Below are 5,950 nucleotides of genomic sequence, written 5' to 3'. Positions count from 1 at the left end.
CCTCTGTCTTTCTGAATTTGCACCCTGGTGTGTTCCTGCTGCAATGGAGGGTTCAAGCACTTGGTGAACAGCAGCCTGGGCACAATCTGCCCCATGTGCAGGCTTCTCTGCTCCCCCAGCACCACCTTTCCCAGTTTTGGTGGGTTTTTTCCCTTGAAATTTGTGCTCCCTTTTTCTGCCCCAGTCCTGGAGCGCTGGGAGCTGTGCGGAGCTGTCCACGAGGGTGAGAAATGGGGTGCTATGTCCTGGCACAAGAAGTGGTTCTCCCATGTACCCAGAGCAGCTGTGCTGGCTGTGAGCCACCCTGCCTGCCCAGCTTGAGACCCCTGTGCACGTGGCCCTCAGCCCCCCAGCAAAGCCTGCAGCTGAGGGTCTATGTCCACTCATACTTTGGGGCCTTGCAGCCATCGAGATGTAGCCCTGGATGGTTTGTCACCTGGCAGGCTGTGTCCCTGGGGGCTCACAGGGCTGCGCTTTGGCTATGCTGAATGCCACCCATGGGAGCTGCTTCACTGTGTGCTGCTGCCGCTTCTAGCTGCCTCTAAGCCTTTTGCTCCCAGAACAGTGCTGCTCTGTGATGGTTGCCCTTGCTCCATGGGCCACGGCTGCTTCCGTGAACAGGCTCCACCACGCAGGGTGATGTCTGCGCAGGCTGGACAGTGAGGTGCCCCTGATTTTTGCAATCTCCTGGCAGTTGCTTGTCACAAGTGGGTCTCCCGAGTGTGCTGCCATCTATGTGCACAGTGCGCTGAGCAATTGCCTGCCCTGCTGCAAGGGGTGCTCCTGGCTGGTCCTTGGCTCCCTGTCCCAGGAGCAATATCCTACCCTGGTGGCTTGTCCTTCATCAGTGATGTTTGGCCTCCCTCCTGCCAGAATTTCTCCATGTTCCCCTGCTCTGTGTTCAGCCTTGCCTGAGAGCTCCAGCCCTGATGGTGATGGGTTTGGCCAAGGGCAAAGCAGCTGCATCTCCTGCAGGGCACAGGCAGCTGCAAAACCTGGTAGTCTGAGCCTAAGCAGAGCAGGTGGGGCCTTGCAACTGGGTGGGAGGAAAGCTGCCCAGACAAGGGGTGCAAGTCCTCATCTGGGGCTCTGTGCCAAGGGACTGGGAGCAGAGCTGCGTGCGAGCAGAAAAGCGTGCCCCCAGCTCAGCTCTGTGGGGCAGGGTGGGCCCCAGCCCACTGTGCGCTGTGGTATGGGACACAAGTGTCCCTTTAGCTCTGCTGCAGCTCTTCAAGGCCAGCGTGGGGCTTGCAAAGAGCCCAGTGCCACAAGTGACAGCAGGGCTTGGGTGATGTGGGCAGGGTAGCTGTTAGTGCCCTCCCTGAGCTGCCCCTGCCTGGGCAGGCGATCGTGGGGGGTGCAGCTCCACACTTGTGCCAGGTTGGGGCAGTGCCAGCGAGGCTTCCTGCCCTTAGCTCTGCTGCAGCTCTTCAAGGCCAGCGTGGGGCTTGCAAAGAGCCCAGTGCCACAAGTGACAGCAGGGCTTGGGTAATGTGGGCAGGGTAGCTGTTAGTGCCCTCCCTGAGCTGCCCCTGCCTGGGCAGGCGATCGTGGGGGGTGCAGCTCCACACTTGTGCCAGGTTGGGGCAGTGCCAGCGAGGCTTCCTGCCCCAGCAAGTGCTGCTGCTGCTGGCTGTCACTTGTGAAGTGGCATGTATGCATGGGTGTTGGGGCAGCAAGCCTAAGGTGGTGCGAAGGCAGAGATGTGGATAGGGCAGGTGCCCTTGCTGAGGTGCCGTCCCTGGGGCTGCGGGCAGCTGGGACTGTCCCATCCCTTGGTGCAGGGCCAGTAGAGGGTGCTGGGTTGGAGCTTCAGCATGCAGAGAGGGGGTGGCAGGCCTCAGGGACGGTGGGGAGACCTCAGTCCTGCTGGGAGTGCCCCAGCACCAGGCATGTATGGGAGCAGGCACCTGCCCTGGGGTGGCCCACAGTGGCCATAGGTATCACCAGGGAGGAGGGGACAGAGGCAGCGCTGCCATTAGCACTGCTTTGAGTGCCTTGTTGTGCTGTGCTGTCCCCTAGATCAGGCCACAGCTGTAGATGTTGATGATGCCAGCACCAACTTCACTGACAGCATCAAGGATGAGGCAGTCCACGGCGTGGCAACCCCGCACGTGAGTCAGGGCAGTGTGGCACCTGGAACAGGGGTGGCAGAGTTGGGCACTGCACCACTGCCAGACCGTGTGCTAGCCCCTTCCGGAATGTCCCTGTCACACTCTGTCTTTGTCCCTCTAGAGTGGCCCCTGGGCCCCTAAGGAAAGCAGGGGCACTGAGAGGGCCCTGATGGGGAGCACGGCACCCACCATAGCGGAGCGGGAGCTGCGGGCGGAAGAGGAGCTGCGGGAGCTGAAGGCACAGCTGGAGGAAGCCGGCTTCTCCTCTGTCTCCCACATTAGGTAAGAGCCCTGGGACATGGGAGCTGGTGGCAGCTCAAGGAGGCACCCTGTGTCTCTGCCGCTGCCTGCCCTTCACAGTGCCATGTGCCCCCAGGAAGGCGATGCTGAGCCTGTGCCTGGAGAATGCAGAACTGAAGGAGCGGATGGGTGAAGCCACGTCGCTGCTGGAGAGTGGGGAGCAGGAGGAGGCTGGGCCAGGTCCCCCCCTGGCCCCTGAGCCCCGCAGGCTGCAGCGGAAGAGCCGCAGCACCCTCGGGGACTGCCTGGCTGGTGGCAGTGGTGATGGCCAGGGGGTCTTGGCAGAGAGGGGAGCGGTGCCTGCCAAACGCCCGGCGCTGGAGGCACGAACCCAGGATGATGTGCCCAAGAGACCCTGCCCTGGAACCCCGAGTGGAGGGCATGGGAATCACGTAAGTGCCCTGGGCACAAGGGAACTGGGATGGGGATGGTGGTGGTGATGAAGGTGGGGAGCTCACAGCCCATCTCCCCTCTGGCAGGCAGAACACACAGCCCCCAGTGGGGCCTGGCCAGGGCTGGGTGCGGAACTACGCTCCCAGGTGGCGCAGGGCCAAAGGCAGTGCCAGGAGCTGCAGGACAAGCTTGCTGCCTCGGAGGCCACGGTGCGGGCACAAGCCGAGCAGCTGGAGAAGTACCACGTCCTGCTCCGTGAGTTAAAACCCTGAGTGGGATGGGGGGGGGTCCATGCTGAGCCTGATGTGCCCTGTGCATGGCACTGTATATGGGGCAGGGATGGTGAATCCTGCCTGGCGGGGGGCCCTGAGCTGACAGGACTGCCTGGCAGGTGAACCCCACGCCCAGCAGCTCAGCAAGCAAGTGCAGGTGGACTTCCAGGACCTGGGCTATGAGACGTGTGGGCGAAGCGAGACCGAGGCTGACCGTGACGAGACCACCAGCCCTGGTAAGGAGAGCCAGCGGCTCCAGGAATCCCTGTGTCTTGTCCATCCAGCACGGAAAAGTGATGCTGTGCCGTGTTCCCTCTGCAGAGTGTGAGGAGCCAGATGTATTCAGTGAGCCCAGCCTGGGTGAGGACCTTGGGTCCCCGTGCCGGCCAGGGATGCCCAGGGTGGGCAAGGCTGCCCGGAAAGCCCTGGCACCAGCAGATGTGGGGGCCCTGCATCAGCACATCCAGGACCTCAAGGCACAGCTGCTCAATGCCAACAAGGTGATCCAGAGCCTGCAGCGCCGTGCCCGCTCTGTCTCCGTCACCAGTGGCTATGCCTCGGGCGCCGAGCGGCCCCCACCGGGTCCCACAGCCCTGGCCTCCCCAGCCCACAGCCTCACCGATGAGGATGAGGGCTGGCAATCGGACGGCCACGGCACCCTCTGCCCACCTGCCCTGCGGGCACACCGTGACCTGCAGCACCTGGTGCACCGTGTTGCCCTCCTCGAAGCACAGCTGCCCGCAGCCAAGTCTGGAGGGGTTTTGCCCAAGGAGCTGCAATCTGCCACCTGGCCAGGGTATGACCGTGGGGATTGGGGTTAGATGGGGGGGCTACGGAGGTCTCCAGGGGTTGCCCAAGGTGGTAGCTTCTCATTGCATGCTTTCCCTGCAGCCGGGCTCCCGGGGTGTTTGCACAGCGGGGCAGACAGTGCACAGACTCTCTCATGGCACCCCGTTCCCTGCCATGCTCTCCATGGGAGTTTGGCAGCCCTGTGGACACCCAGCTTGCTGTTTCCCCCTTAGGAAATACGACTCGCTGATCCAAGCACAGGCTCGGGAGCTCTCCCACCTACGGCAGACACTGCGGGAGGGCCGCGGGGCGAGCCGCAGTCTGGCCCAGCACCTGCGTGATGCCCTGCGGTCCTTCGAGGAGCTCCTCCGTGGCACCGATATCGACTACTACCTGGGCCAGGGCTTTCGGGAGCAGCTGGCGCAGGGCAGGCAGCTGGCCGAGAGGCTCAGCGACAAGCTGGGCACCAGTAAGTTCTTCTGGGTGGGGGGTGTGCTGGGGCTGGGCATTGTGGGGCACGGCGGGCTGAGAAGGGATGCTTTGATGGATGCCGCAAAGGGCTGTTGCTCTTCAAACACTTTGTGCTGTGTGGGCTACCTGCTTCAAGCTGGGCTGTCCAGCTATGGCTCTGTTTGGGGACAGGCAGCCTGGGGCATGGGGACACTGACTGGTTCCTCTCTGGTTTGGTTTTTCAGGAGATCGGCAAGATGTGGAGGATAAAACCAGCCATGAAATCCTGGCACTGAGGTACCTGTTCCCAGGGAGGGTTTGGGGGACCTGCTCTGCATGGGCACCCTGGGGGCTATTGCTGCTCGTGGGGAGGGTGAGGGTCTGGGGTGCCCTCAGGGTCTCTGCTCCAGGTGGACATCCTGTGGCTGCCTCTTCTCTGGGGATGGGGAGCCTCAGGCTTGGGCTGGGCACCCCATGGCTTCAGGCAGCCTTGCAGCACAGGTGGGATGCAATGTGTGGGGTGCCGTGCTGGAGCGAGTGTGCACAGCACAGCGGGGAAGGGCTATGGGGTGGGGGTCACCCTGCCCTGCCAGCCTCGATGGATGATGGGCCGGCCATCTCCGCAGGCTCAGCCAGGAGCTCCAGGAGAAGGAGGTGGTGATCAAGAGCCTGGAGGCAAAGCTGCAGGAGCGCTGCGAGTCCCCAGGCAGCAGCCGCCCACCCTCTGAGTCATCCCACTCTGCCACCAGCACTTCCCTCGTATCAGAGGGACTGGAGCCCTGCTCTGATGGGGACGTGGCCAGCGAGTGCAGCCAGTGCCATGAGGAGCCCGCCCGACTCACAGGTACCACAGAGAGCCTTGGGGCCACAACCGTGGGCTGGGGACATGCAGCCCCTCTGTAGCTTGTGGGTCCCTGCAGCAGTAGGTGCCCGTCAGGCCTGGGCAGAGGCTGCCTGCGGAGCGCCATGGCCCAATGCCAGCCTAAGGGGCTGTGAGCACAGAGCACCTGGGGCTGAAGGGAATTGTCTTGAGAAGCCCTGCTATGCTACCACAGCCCTGCAAGGCTGGGACCTGACTGGCCCCGTGTAGGCTGTCCCAGCCTGCAGTGCCGCTGGACACGGGGTCTTGGCTGCTCTGGGCATGCCGGGGTCTGCACTGGCCCCGGGGAGGAGGGGTCCCCGCCAGGCTGAGCCAGAGCCATGCTAATATCTCTCTCCGTCTCTTTCTGCTGTCTCTAGGCCTTCACTTTGACTCCTTGTCCAAACCCGTTAGTGCCCCCCTGCCCGGGCTGCCCCCCTTCCTGCCTGCTGGGCCTCCCCCTCCTGCGGGCCCCCCGCTCCTGGGCTGCTGCGGGACCCCCATCTGCTCCCTGGCCGAGGCGCAGCAGGAACTGCAGGTGCTCCGGAGGCAGCTGGGAGAAAGTGAGCGTGCGCCTCTGGCATGGGGTTGGTCCTGCCTGCCCTGCGTGCTCTGCTGTGCCATGCTGTGCCGTGCTGCACCGTGCTGCATGGCCCCCCACACTCTCTGACCTGCGTGTCCTGCCCTGGCCCTTCTCCTGATACCTGGGGCTACTGCTTTGAGTTTGGGTCCCATCGCTCTGGCTTGGGGGATGATGAGGACCTGGGGCCGGT

The sequence above is a fragment of the Egretta garzetta genome, unplaced genomic scaffold, assembly GCF_000687185.1.
Source record: "Egretta garzetta isolate BGI_Z169 unplaced genomic scaffold, ASM68718v1 scaffold598, whole genome shotgun sequence".
In the NCBI taxonomy this organism is placed as follows: Eukaryota; Metazoa; Chordata; class Aves; order Pelecaniformes; family Ardeidae; genus Egretta; species Egretta garzetta.
This window is presented reverse-complemented; position numbering follows the sequence as displayed.